Genomic DNA, 14,955 nt, shown 5'->3' with positions numbered 1-14,955 from the left:
ACCATTATTGAAAGTGAATGTGGAAAACGTTTCTTTAGGAGCAGAATTTTTTTCTAGGTTAGTCTTTGGTCTGCTCTTATATCTATTGATGATTCTGCTGATGAACGTTCTACTGAAACCGTTGTGTTCTGCAATATTGTAAATAGTATTAATTGCTTTTTTGTAATTCTTGCGAGATAAAGGAACAGTTAATGCTCTGAGTACCATGCTATTGTAAGTTGCTTTCATGTGTATGTAGGAAACATATGTATGAAACATGTTTGAATTCTATTGCTCCATCTAATAATGGAATATTATGTTTTGTATTGAATTAGGAGGATACAATTAATTTTTTGCTTTGTAAAGCAACAAGCTAACATCAGAATGTCATAACAACTGCAAGGCACACCAACAATATAGGAATAGAGTACAACGTGAGTAGATGGCCCAATGACACCATAACAAATTCATCAAGTTGTCACTAATTTTAAAGTTCAGTAATAGTTTTTAACTATAACTACGACAAAAAAGTAATTTCTATCTCTACATGTTGCAAGCTAAAAACACTGGAACTTATATTAATTCCTTCAAATTAAGAACTAACACAAGAACATAGTATATGATGAAATATTACTCCAAAACTTCACTGCATTGGAATGTATTTTAACTTTTAACTTGGAGCATTACTCATCATTGTCATTTTGTACCATTTCATTTAAGTAAGTCACATCTTACGTTTGACTATGGCCTTGGCCATCAGTATGTTAATTCCTTTTGTATCTAATCTAGTTCCTTACATAACACCTACATATTAAGTTCAATTCTTAAATGTTCTAACAATTCTTTAAATAGTCATAGGTTAACTTTTTAAACAGGTACCTGGTTCGGTTTTGAGGGGATGATATGGCTGATGATGCCCTTTGAAAGGGGCGAAACATGTACCATTTCATATTTTAATGAGGATTAAACCTTGATTTTATGATTTATTGTATTGAATAAGTGGAAGAAGAATAAATTTTACACTATTTTATACTGTTGCTCAAACCGCTGAGTTTCTTCCAAGACATTGCGGCGCCATACTGGACAATCGAGCACAGTAGCTTCCCAGTTGTCAGTTTTAATTTGACATTACTTCATGTATGTCTTCAGTGTATCTTTGTACCACTTCTGTGGTCCTCCATATCATCTTTGAGCATCCTTTAGCTGGGAATACAGAATTCATTTTGGCGGATGTTATTAAGGCATACGAACAATGTGGCCTGTCCAACAGAGTTGGTGCTTGATGATCATGGCTTCAGTACGAATGGAGTTTTCTTCTCCTAGAACACAAACTTGAAATTCAGTGTACTCATACAGGGGGTTTCCTCTAGAATGCACTGCCTTTAAGACGATATCCAATGTAGTTCAAAACAGAAGACCAAATCCTTACACTCACAATCAACACCATGGAAAAGAATGTATTAAATATGAGGGACAGTCTACTAGAATCAGCCGATATCACCCAAACAAACCGGGTCTTAAAAGGTAACCCCCTAAGCACAATAATTTTCAAGCATGATGTAATACAAAAGGTGACAAGCAAACATATGAAAATGTACCTGGATGTTGATGACATGGTCATACTACGTAACAAGTGGACATCAATGCAAAAGCGCTCAACAAACTAGAATGGTCTCATGTTAACAACATGCACATAAACCAGAATAAAGCAAAGATCATGAAGCTTCGTAAAGGAGGAAAAGTGGCGATAAGTGACGCACTATCCTGCAGAAATTAGGGACTGGAAGTAGTTTAGTCGTTTAAATATTTAAGGGTGAAACTACATGTCATGGGATTCACTTTCATGAAGCATATTGAAGACAGGGCTATTGCTGCAATAAAATACACGCCAGGCATCCCCAACCTCAAACCTCTCACTCAGGACTGCAATGTCTCTGTTCAGGCTCAAAACTGCCCCTGTGGCATCATACAAAAGGCACTAGGAAAGTTTTGCAATACGCAAAAACGGTTGGCTGGACACTCCTGTTATGGTGAGGGATGAAAAAAGGGGTGAAAACCGGTCTAGAAGACAGCAAGGCGCAACCTTCACACCAGTTGTTACCAAGCAGTGGGATTGAAAGCAAGTTAAGATGTCAGTTTGGTCTAAAGGTGAATATCGCGCAATTATTCGCTACAATTTTGCACGTGGATTAACTGTTGACCAGTGCCTGGAGGAAATGACTCCTGTGCTGGGGAAAGACTGTCCACATCGGACAACAATTTTCTGCTGGTACAAAGAGTTCCAGAGGGGAAGTTTTGGGGTTGAAGACGATCCTCGTTCTGGGTGTCCGTCTGAATCAGTGAATAAGGAAAACATTGAAGTTGTGATGAAAATGTTGCAGCAAGAGAGGCAGTTGACATATCGGCAGGTAGAAGAGACCCTGCACATCCCTGCACCAGCTATTCATTCAGTTCTACATGATCTTCCCCATGTTAGAAAGGTTTGTTCCCTTTGGGTGCCCCATTCACTTTTAGAGGAACAAAGAAAAGGCACATCGAGTGAAATGGAGCTGAAAAATGCTAAAACAGATTGAAAATGAGACTTCGCGTAACGTTAATAGCATCGTTACAGGTGACAAAACTTGGCTTTATTATTATGATGTCCCAACAAAATTCCAGAACAAGGTGTGGCTGTTTGAAGATGAGGGTACTCCTGTGACTGTGCGAAAGTCAAGGTCAGTGAAGAAAAGGATGATTGCAGTATTCTTCACTAAACGGTGCATTCTGACTCGGGTTGTGCTAGAAACACAAAGGACAGTTACTGCGAAGTGGTACAGTGAGACTTGTGTGCCTCAGGTCATCCAGGCTCTCAAGCAGCTCCGTCCAAGGTCACGGCTCAACACTTGGCTCTTGCATCACGGCATTGTTCCAGCACATCATGTTAATGTAACAGTGTATATTTTTTTTTGCCAGATCAGGATTGACTGTGCTTGATCACCCTCCATACAGTCCTGATCTTGCCCCATGTGACTTTGCACTCTTCCCAGAAGTGAAGATGAAGCTGAAAGGGTGGTGTTTTGCATCCGACGAGGAGCTTCTGGCAGCATGGGATCGAGAGTGTGAAAATGTAAACATAGGAAAGTGGCAGAGTTGGTTCAGTGACTGGTTACGGCGTATGGAGAAGTGTATTAAGTGTGGTGGAAATTATTTTGAAAAAGTCTAAAGCATTCACTCTCATTGCAAAATTTTCCTAGTACCCTTCTGTAGCTAACATGGCCATATCTGAAATACAAAAATCTTAAAGCTGTAGACAAAATCAAAGCCAGATATATTAAAAGAACTCTCTGCATCTCAAAGTTTACCCCAACCAAACTTGTTTACCATTTGGCAGTAAAGATACAACACAATGATAAAGGTATTTTATTAGTTCACCTATTCAATACTAAAAATACACTAAATACACTTAATAAAAACTGTGATAAAATGTAATTGAAAAACTATCACTTAGTCATTCTAAAACCATGTGTTCCGAGACTAAAACTAGATCTTCATCTTATATGAACTTGTGAAGTTCTTATAGAATGTCTTTTTGAATTGTCTCCTATATCTTTAAAGATACAACACAAGGAACAGAGCTAACAGAAAAGTGAATACTTCTGTAGCGGAAGGTCGTGTGTAATATTTCACGGCGAACACAGAACGAATGGTCCAGTAGGCTATCAAATGTCTCTACAAGGAGCCCTGCACGCTATGTGACTACATGGTATTCTACATTTTAGCTTCATGATCTTATACAGCGGTTCCAGTTCGCACCTCATTTTACAACTACCTTAGAGGGGTTTAAAATGCTTTCACATCTGATGACAACAGTAGCTGCATGACCACATCTTATGCAAGACATAGTTCCTGTGCTTGTGATATCACTTTTCCTTTTTTAGAACTTATGTTTTTACCATTGTATTTAGAGAAATAGGAGACCATTCAAAGAGACATTCTATAAGGACTTCACAAGTTCATGTAAGATGAAGATCTAGTTTTAGTATCAGAAGACATGATTTTAGAATGACTAAGTGATAGTTTTTCAATGACATTTTATCACAGTTTTTATTTAGTGTAGTCCATATGTCACACTTAATGTACCAGAATTTTAAACATACAAGGTCACAAGGCTAATTATCTAGCTTCTTGTTTTAATATTTAAGGTTATTATTTTAAGATTGATGTAAGGGTGAATAGGGCAAAACATGTCCCGAAGGTGTCTGTAATCGTATGTATTTGTAACCACTTACAAGTGGACAGTATTGAATAGGTGGACTAATAAAATCCCTTTATTAGATTTCAAGTTATAACAACTTTCAGTACGGAATAATTATGAAGTTTATAACATGTAATACATACCACTTAGTTGAGGAGCTCATCTTCTTTCTCACAAGTCTTCCCAGCCCAAACTTTGCAACATTTTTGTTACTCTCCTCTTTTGTCGGAAATCACCCAGAACAAATTGAACTGCTTTTCTTAGGATTTTTTCCAGCTCTTGAATCAAGTAATCCTGGTGAGGGTCCCATACACTGGAACCATACTCTAGTTGGGATCTTACCAGACACGTATATGCCCTCTCCTGTACATCCTTACTAAGTAAGTAAGTAAGTAAATAAGTAAGTAATTTATTGAACATTGGAGGCATTTAGTCCAGGTACATGTTCACAATTAAATTACATAAAACTTAGAACCCTTAAACCCAGTGAAACTGAACAATTATAGACATAATTAAAAATACACCAATTAAGTTACTAAGCGGCCCCATACACAGGCGGATGACCACTCCACATATAATGGCCAACCCTCTAATCTTACAACTAACTTGGTGGCCCCCCACACGGGCGGGTTACCAGGCACCATGCAAGGCGCCACCACTAACTAAATCTACTAAGCTGCCTCTAACATGGACGGATGACCAGCTCACATGCAAGGGCACCCCCTACATCTAAATTAAGTCTATAACTAACTACATACTACATTAAATCTATACTAATTCTATCCTAAATCTGTCTGGCCACGACACCCACCTGGTGAGGAACTGCAAACACCCTTCCCTGAGATGTCACGACCAGATATGTCTCATGAGGGTCGGAAATCGATACCTCACAGACCCCTTAAGTTGTCAATGTTATTCCTCACCACTCCTTCATGTAACAGTCCACATGTGTGCGGATGCCAGCTCTACATGTAGGCCGTCACGTCTGTATTCTTCTGCTGGGACGGTGGTATGACTCGGCTCATCTTTCACTGTCTCAATGACAACTTACTTCCTCTAACCTAATACTACTCACTGCCTTACTCTCCTTTACATGTGCAGACGTCCCTTAGGTTGAGATAGGTCAGGCCTATCTCCCCCCTCTTTCATTTCTACGTCACCAGCCAAACGCTATCTAACAAAAAAGCCCAAAAAAGCCAAGAGGCAAACAAATGATTTACCAACAACAACAAACAATCCAATTAGAAGGAATGCAATACGACTTACTTATCAATGAACTAAAATACTACTAATTATAAAATATACAATACATAAGGAGCAAAGGAACAAAACTGAACATACATATAAACGGGACATAATACTAAAATTATAATTATTGTCGCCCTTACTGTTACTGACTTGAACTCTATAATGTTCCATATCTGTGTATCCCTCTTTCATCACTTTCATCAGCATTTACCCTTCCCTCATTCACCACTTTTATTTTTTTCTCCCACAAGCTTTTTACAGTTGTCAATAATTTCGATAGTTTCCCTGGCCTTCTCCATTCCTTGTTCATTAATTTGACAAGAGTATAATATTCATACATCCTTACTACAACTCCTAAACATCCTCATAACCATGTGCAGAGATCTGTACCCTTTGTTAACAATCCCATTTTTGTGATTACCCCAATGAAGATCTTTCCCTATATTAACACCTAGGTACTTAAAGTGATCGCCACAAGGAGCTTTCACCCCATCAGTGCAGTAATTAAAACTGAAAGGACTTTTCCTATTTGTGAAACTCACAACCTGACTTTTAACCCCGTTTATCATCATACCATTGCCTGCTGTCCATGTCACAACATTATCGAGGTCATTTTGCAGTTGCTCACAACCTTGTAACTTATTTATTACTCTATACAGAATACATCATCTGCAAAAAGCCTCATCTATGATTCCACTTCTTTACTCATATCATTTATATATATATATATATAAGAAAACATAAAGGTCCAATAATACTGCCTTGAGGAATTCTCCTCTTAATTATTGCAGAGTCAGATAAAGCTTCGCCTACTCTAATTCTCTGAGATCTGGTTTCTAGAAATTGAGCAACCCATTCAGTCACTCTTTTGTCTAGTCCAATTGCTCTCATTTTTATCAGTAGTCTCCTATGATCCACCCTATCAAATACTTTAGACAGGTCAATTGCGGTACAGTCCATTTGACCTCCTGAATCCAAGATATCTGCTATATCTTGCTGGAATCCTACAAGTTGAACTTCAGTGGAATAACCTTTCCTAAACCCAAAACTGCCTTCTATCGAACCAGTTATTAAATTCGCGAACATGTCTAATATAATCAGAAAGAATGCCTTCCCAAAGCTTACATGCAATGCATGTCAAACTTAGTGGCATGTAATTCTCAGCATTCATTCATTTGGTATAGCACCTTTATGCAAACAATAATCAAATAAGTACTTCAGATACGGTACTATATCCTAACCCATTGTCTTTAATATATCCCCAGAAATCTTATCAATTCTAGCTGCTTTTCTAGTTTTCAACTTTTGTATCTTATTTTAAATGTCATTGTTATCATATATAAATTTTAATACTTCTTTAGCATTAGTCACCTCCTCTATCTGGACATTATCCTTGTAACCTACAATCTTTTCATACTGTTGACTGAATACTTCTGCCTTTTGAAGATCCTCACATACACACTCCCCTTGTTCATCAATGATTCCTGGAATGTCCTTCTTGGAACCTGTTTCTGCCTTAAGGTACCTATACATACCCTTTCATTTTTCACTAAAATTTGTATGACTGCCAATTATTCTTACCATCATGTTGTCCTTAGCTGACTTCTTTGCTAGATTCAATTTCCTAGTAAGTTCCTTCAATTTCTCCTTACTTCCACAGCCATTTCTAACTCTATTTCTTTCCAGTCTTCATGTCCTTCTTAGTCTTTTTATTTCTCTGTTATAATAGTCTGACTCCACGACTAAATTGTTAGCGTACTGGCGTTTGGTTACGGGGGTCCCGAGTTCAGTTCCCGGCAGGGCAGGCATTTTAACCATAATTGGTTAATTTTGCTGGCTTTGAGGCTGGGTGTATGTGTCATCTTCATCATCATTTCATCCTTATCACAACGCGCAGGTCGCCTACAGGCCTCAAATTGAAAGACCTGCATCTGGCGGACTGAACTTGTCCTCAGATACTCCTGGCACTAAAAGCCAATACACCATTTCATTTTTTTCTATTATAATAAGGTGGGTCTTTACCATTTCTTACCACCTTTAAAGGTACAGACCTGTTTTCACATTCCTCAACAATTGCTTTAAACCCATCCCAGAGTCTGTTTACATTTTTATTCACAGTTTTCCACTGATCATAGTTACTTCTTAAAAACTCCCTCACGCCTGCTTTATCAGCCATACGGTACTGCTTAATATTCCTACTTTTAAGACCTCCCTTTCTATCACATTTATTTTTAACTATGACAAAAACAGCTTCATGATCACTAATACCATCTGTTACTTTGGTTTCTCTATAGAGCTCATCTGGTTTTACCAGCACCACATCCAGGATATTCTTCCCTCTAGTTCAGGGCTATCCAAACAGCGCTCCCTGAGTTCTAGCGCTCTGGCCGTGCCATAAGCCAGTGCTCCGAGCGCTTTGGTGGATGGTAGTTTCGGTAGTGGTGGAAGGAGCTTGGCTGGCTGAGCGAGCGGTCTGCCGACCATGCCAAAGCGAGCAACCGATCCATCAGTCGCCTGTCTAGTCTAATGCGCTGTGTTGACAGTGTGTAACTAAATCAGTTTTGCAGTTGTCATGACTGAACATCATACAAAAAAAGGAGTGTTTAAGCAGCAGCCATTAAAGCAGAATGGGAAATTTCATTTTTCTGTACAGCTTATAAAGGGCTTGCCAAATGTTTAGTGTGCCACCGAGATTTAATGTGTTTAATAAAACGCAATTTGGAATGGCCCTACAGTGCTAACCACAGGGATGATTACGGTGATTTCACAGATGCCAGTCGCCAGTCAAATTTGGAAGAATTGAAAGAAAATTTCAAGCAGCACTATTCTGTATTATTGTTTTAATTTTAAAATACTTGTTTAAAACGGGAATGAAGAAATTATAGAATTATCTGAAGAACACTAAAATTGTGACTTGCTGCATTTTTGTCTAACAGGAGATTGAGGAGAATGAGGTTGGTGGACCCATTTTATGAGCAAGCTACAAATGTTCGCTGCGAATTGCCAAAGCTGGGAGCTTCATGGAAGGGAATTAAATCAAGGAGCGGCTAATGGACGCGGCGGCATGTATTTGTCCTATGGAGCTAGTTGAGAAATTTGACAGAACTCTTTCTTTCTCCTTAAACTGTGGCTCGCAAAATAGAGGATATGGCCATTGACATGGAACAGCAATTAATGGAGACGGCAGTAAATTTTGTATCCTTTTCCATCGCCCTCAACGAATCAACCGACATTGCGGACACAGCTCAGATCGTTATTTTCATTCGAGGGGTGGATGATGATCTTCGGGTCACCGAGAATTTTCTAGACTTGGTAGCTCTCAAAGACACCACTACTGGTTTTGATATTTTCCAAGCTGTGGAGGGTGTTTTTGAGTCAATGGGATTAAAATGGGAGCGGTTGATGAGTGTAATGACAGATGGAGCTCCTGCTTCACTTGGTCTATGCACGGGGTTCCTCAGCTATGTAAAATTAAAAATGGCTGAGTGGTAGTACCCTAATGGTGGCGATCCATTGCTTGATACACCAGGAGGCAATCTGTGCGAGTGGTAAATTTTCTTCGCTCCCATGGACTCGCGCACCGTAAATTCAAAGAGTTCTTGGATGACATCAAAGCAGAGTATCCAGATATCTCATACCATGCAGAAGTAAGATGGCTGAGCAAGGTGAAGGTACCTCATCTTGTTTCTTGCTTGCGGAACGCTATAGATACCTTTTGTGACATGAAAGAGCAGCCTAAGTTCTTTTGCGTAATCCTAAGTGGGTGGCGGAGTTGGCGTTTTTAAGTGACATTACTGCCCATCTGAATACTTTGAACACTTCGCTTCAGGGCGAAAAGCACAATATCTGCGATTTGGTGGGAAAATTCAAGCGTTCAAAAGAAAATTGATTTTATGGGTAAACCAGTTGCGTGCAAGGAACAAAGAACATTTTCCATTGCTTGAAGCAGTGAAAGAAAGTGTCGATTTTGATGAGTACTTGCAGGTAATTCACCAATTTCAAGAAGAGTTTGAAAAGAGATTTTCAGAATTATCAGAACTCCAAGCGGTGATAGATGTATTTGTTCGACCATTTTCTCTTAGTGCTCCACAGCTATTTCAATTGATTGAACTGCAGTGCAGTGTCTGTCTTAAAGACCGCTTTCTAATGTCACGAAGTTCAGAAGAATTTTACAGTGGAAAGAATACCCCCTTTTGTATAAACTTGCATGTAAAGTTCTGTCAGTGTTCGGCTCAATGTACATTTGTGAGCGTTTCTTTTTGGTTCTTAAGCTTACCAAAAGTAATCGTTGTGCAACGATGAGCAATAGAAACTTGTGCAATTGTTAAGAATAGCTGTGTCCAGAAATATTGTACCCAATTTGGAGAAGATTGTTTGTTCCAAAACTAAAAGCTCATAAAAATGACTGAGCAAAAGTCATTCCAGGTCTGTACTATCTGTACATATTGGTAAAAATTTTGTTGAATTTTCCTCTCAGATATGTTAAAATTTCGGTTTTGAATAAATCACATTATTCTTTACTTAACACTTGATTTCGTTTCCTGTATATTCCGTACATCGGAGTACCTTTTGATTTGTACATGCAGTATATTTGTTATGGCAAAACAGCCCTATCAATATGATGTCAACAAACCCGCAAAAGCTGTTGGCCGCACAGTCGCATGGCCGCAGGGCTCCACACGTAGGTCTGAAGAACCTTTGTGTCCCTTAAACAGGTTTGCCTAGTCCAGCCCTAGTGCTCCTATAAAGGATACCAGTGTCTGGATGTTGGCATTCCTGATGTCTTCCAGGCTCACAAATTGTGAGCCAAAATATCGTCGTCTAGTGCTTGCAAGAGCCTCGCACTGACACAACACATGCGCGGGGGTTTCTTCCTCCCTACCGCATCTTCTACACATCGGATCCTGATTGATTTTCATGATGTGTAGGTGTGTCTGTAAGGTATTGTGACCTGTCAACAGTCCAACTACCATTCGCATTCTGGTCCTATTCAAATTTATCAGGACCTTTTTATAACTTTGGCTAGGCCCTTTGATAAGTTTACGTGCCTGCCTTGCTATGGCTAACCTCTTCCAAATGTCTAAGTGAGACTGGTTTGTCCACTGGGATATTACCAGTTTCCGTGTCTTGGTTAGCGCGGTCCAAACATTGTCCGTCTGTCTCAGGTCTCCTCGCTGCCACACTGTAGTGGCGGTTGGGGAACAAGCGCTAATTTGACTGCCCAGTGCTCCCCGAGCGCGGGCGCACTCTCAGAATGCAATAACTGGATGACCCTGCTCTAATTGGTTCCATCACTTTCTGAATCAGCTGTCCTTCCCATATTAACGTGTTTGCTATTTGTTGGCCATGCTTCCTGTCATTCGCATAACGTTCGCAATTGACATTTGTTAAATTCAAATATCCCGCTACAGTCACATTCCTTTTCATGTCGTTTCCCACATAGCTAATTATCTTATCTAATAATTCTGAATCAGCGTCAGCACTACCCCTTCCCGGTCTGTACAATCCAAAGACATGAAGTTGCCTATTATCTTTAGAAATAAGCCTTACACCTAGAATTTCATGTTTCTCATCTTTAACTTTTTTGGAGCTTACAAATCCTTCTTTCACCAGAATGAATACTCCCCCTCCTACCATTCCTATCCTGTCTATACAATACACACTCCAGTTCCGTGAGAAAATTTCTGCATCCATTATATCATTTCTCAGCCATGATTCAACTCCTATTACAATATCTGGTAAGTATATATCTATTAAATTACTTACTCTATTCCTTTCTTTACAATACTTGCGCAGTTCAACACTAACATTTTAATGTCATCCCTACTTGATTTCCAGACCCCTGTACCCTTATCACTGCTCCTTAGACCACCCCGTTTTCCTGAATGTGCCTCCCTATAACCCTTCCAAACAAATTTCCTAACTTATATGTACCACTGCAGTTCAAGTGAAGGCCATCTGAGCGCAGATCCCTATCTCCTACCCATCCATTAGGATCTACAAATCTTACTCCCAGTTTCTCACATACCCACTCTATAGTCTTATTTACATCCCCAATCACCCTCCAGTCAGTATCCCTCCTACACAGTATTCCACTTATATCAATCTCCGCTTCCTTAATCTTCACCTGTGCTGCATTTACCAGATCCTATACACCCCAACTATGTTAGTACGGTATTTATACCAGCTTGCCTTACGTTGTTGGTACCAACATGAAACACTACCACCTTCTCCATCCCCTCCTCCTTCTCTTCTACTTTCCTCAACATCTGCCTCAACCTAATTCCTGGATAACACTCTACCCTCATTCCCTTTCCTCCACACACTTTCCCAACATGTCTAACAATGGAATCCCCCATTACCAGAACCTCAGCCCTACCCACCTCATTTGATCCCCTCACCTCCTTGTCAGCTGTATCTTTCCTGACAGCAGCAGAAGCTACTTCCTCCTCCCTTTTCTCCCTCCCATGACCCTGTTCCACCCGTCTTTTCCTATCTTCTACTCTGCATTTCCCTTTTCTACTTTTTCCCTTCCTCCTACTTCCACACTTTTCAGCAACAATTCCCTGTTCCTCATCTTCCCTCTGTTGTTCTACCTTCAGTGACTTGTACCGATTTCTCACAGACACCTGTCCTGAATTCTGATCCTGAATAGAGCCCTTAGCAAGCAATCCCCTTCTCCTTAGAACATTAGACCACCTATATTCTACAATTCCCCCTTTCTGACCCCTCTTTTACACCTACTGTATCCTGTCCCATTCTGACCTCAAAACTGGATGTCGCATTTCATCAGCATCAACAGCCTCTTCTTGTTCCAGAATCTTATCTTCATATTGTCCACGTCCTTTATTGAATAGTCAGCATAGTTGTCTTCAGTTCAGAGGGACCGGGTTTGATTCCTGGTCGGGTCAGATATTTTAATCTTAAATGGTTAATTCCCTTGGTTGGGGATTGAGTATTTGTGCTGTCCCCAACATCCCTGCAACGCATATAGCACACACAACACTAGCCACCAATACAATAGCACACAGTTTCCCATACACAGCAGATGCAGCCCACCCTCATTGAAAGGTCTTCCTTGCAAGGGCATCAGTCTAGCAATAGTCACATAAAATTTGTATTATTATATCATCAAATTCTTTCCATTGATACAGTTGTTGGATATGTTCCTGCCATCTTTCTGCCTTGTCGTCTTTCCGTAGAAATTGTCTTCCATCCAAGTTCTTAATATTCACATGCACAATTTTCCCTTCTCCAATGGTTTCTGTGTTTTTCCTGTATCCTGTATTCAGCATCTACTTTTCCTACAACCATCTTTCAGCCATTCTTCCTTAGATGTCTTGCATTTTCAGTCTACTTCATTCTTTAATTACCTGTATTCTTTTCTGCCTTCCTCTTTTTTAGCATTCCTGTATTTTCTTTGTTCGTCAGTCGGATCTAGTATCTCCTGAGTTATCCACTGATCCTTACTTTATCTTCCCTTTCTTCCTAACCTTTCTTCAGCAGCCCTACTGATCTTGTTCTTCACAACTGTCTACTCTTCTTCTATTGTGATTCCTTCAACCATTTCATTTAATTCTTGTGCAGCGTTCCTAGAAACAATCCCTCACACTCTTTTCTTTCAACTTATGTAGAGCCCACCATCTTGCATTCCTTCCTTTCTTTAATTTCTTCAGTTTCGTTGACATTTCATGAACATGAAGTTGTGGTGAGAGTCCACGTCTGCTCCTGGGAATGTCTTGCAATCCAACACATGGTGTCTGAATCTCTGCCAAATCATAATGAAGTCTACTTGATACCTTCCAGTGTGTCCAGGTCTCGACCTCATACACAGTCGTCGTTTGTGGTGTTCAAACCAAGTATTAGAAAGGACTAAATAATGATCAGTGCAGAATTAAACCACTCGACTTCCTCTTTCATTCCTTTGTTCCAGTTCGAATTCCCCTACTACATTACCTTCTCTTACTTGGGCTATCACAGAATTCCAGTTTTCCATCACAATTAGATTCTCATCTCCTTTTAAGCATTGTATTAAATCTTTTCTCTTTTCATGTATTCTGTCTGTTTCATCATCATCTGCTGAACTAGTAGGCATAAAGACCTGCATTTTTGTGCTGGGCTTGGTGTGTATCTTGACCACAATAATTCGTTCACTATGCTACTCATAGTAGCTCACTCACTGCCTTATTTTCTTATTCCTTATTAAACCAACTCTTGCATTTTCCCTGTTTGTTTTGTATTGATAATTCTGTAGTCACCTGACCAAAAATCCTTCTCTTCATGGCAACGTACTTTACTTATATCAACTACATCTAACTTTAGTCTGTCCATTTCCCTTTTCTGATTTTCTAACCTACTACAACGATTCAAACTTCTAACATTCCACGCTCCGGCTCTTGGCATGTCGGTATTAATTTTCCTGGTGATTGCCCCCTCTTGTGCAGTCCCACCTGGAGATCCGAATAATCACGAGTTTTCCTGTGTGTGCTTAACTTTTGTGCATGAACATCACCTGAAAAGCTTTATAAATGTACGTCTTGATAATACATAACCATGCTGTTGAGCTCCCTCTGTGGGTAAGTGTTAGAGTGTTGGCCTCAGGATACAAACCCAGCAGAGGTTTTTGGATTTTTAAAGGGCAGATAGAAATCAGTTCAGCAGTCCATGTCATATGATGTCAGCTCCTGAAGGATATCTGGTGACATTTTTGTGTTTTCCTGACAAAAGTAATTAAAAAAGTGCTCAACCATAGATCGCCAACTGAGATACATACTTCCGCCATATGTTAGAGTAAAATGGAACACCAAAATTGACACTCAGGCAACCTAGATGGCATCAAATCATAATGCTTGCACATGGTAGTTGGGGCCATACGATTATTACTATTATTACAATGTTGTTTTGCATCCTTAAACAACAATTACTATGACCAACACAATTCTTTTAAATTTCCTTTTACTTTCCAGTATTTTATACAGTTAAACAAACATTATACTGCATAATAGAGTTCATTTGCAATTGCCGGGCTGATGTACTCAAGTTGATGTTTTCTATCCTGGGTCAGTCTGGTGGTATTTGAAAGTGGTATAATACACCAGCTTTGTTTACCTGTACTTAATAGAACTCCTGTTAGATGAAATTTCCAGCTGCTCCGAATCTTTGAAAAAAACAGTTAGTGAGATGTAAAATCAGTGTTGTTGTTGTTGTTGTTGTTGTTGTTGTTGTTGTTGTTGTTGCTGCTGCTGCTGCTGCTGCTGCTGCTGCTGCTGCTGCTGCTGCTGCTGCTGCTGCTCTGTGGCTAGATGTGTGGACATAACCCATCAAGTGACCTGCCCTACTCCTGCAACATGGGGGATTGAAACCATTATCAGCTTACTTCATATTCAAACATTTATAGACATTCTGCTAGTTAAGAACTCTTATCAGTTAGGGTAGACCAAGTTAAGATCAGGAGAAAGATTTGAATGGTGTGCTGTACATACAGTAATGCTGGA

At 39.7% G+C, this 14,955-nt stretch overlaps 1 protein-coding gene across 5 annotated transcripts in view; it reads left to right on the top strand.

Annotated features, from left to right (window-relative positions):
• Plekhm1 (Pleckstrin homology and RUN domain containing M1) overlaps window positions 1–14,955 on the top strand; it is a 229,808-nt gene that overhangs the window by 103,075 nt on the left and 111,778 nt on the right. The gene's annotated exons all lie outside the window — the stretch shown is intronic.

Source organism: Anabrus simplex, chromosome 2, assembly GCF_040414725.1.
Source record: "Anabrus simplex isolate iqAnaSimp1 chromosome 2, ASM4041472v1, whole genome shotgun sequence".
In the NCBI taxonomy this organism is placed as follows: Eukaryota; Metazoa; Arthropoda; class Insecta; order Orthoptera; family Tettigoniidae; genus Anabrus; species Anabrus simplex.
The sequence above is the reverse complement of the archived record's forward strand: the minus strand, read 5'-3'. Positions and strand labels throughout refer to the sequence as shown.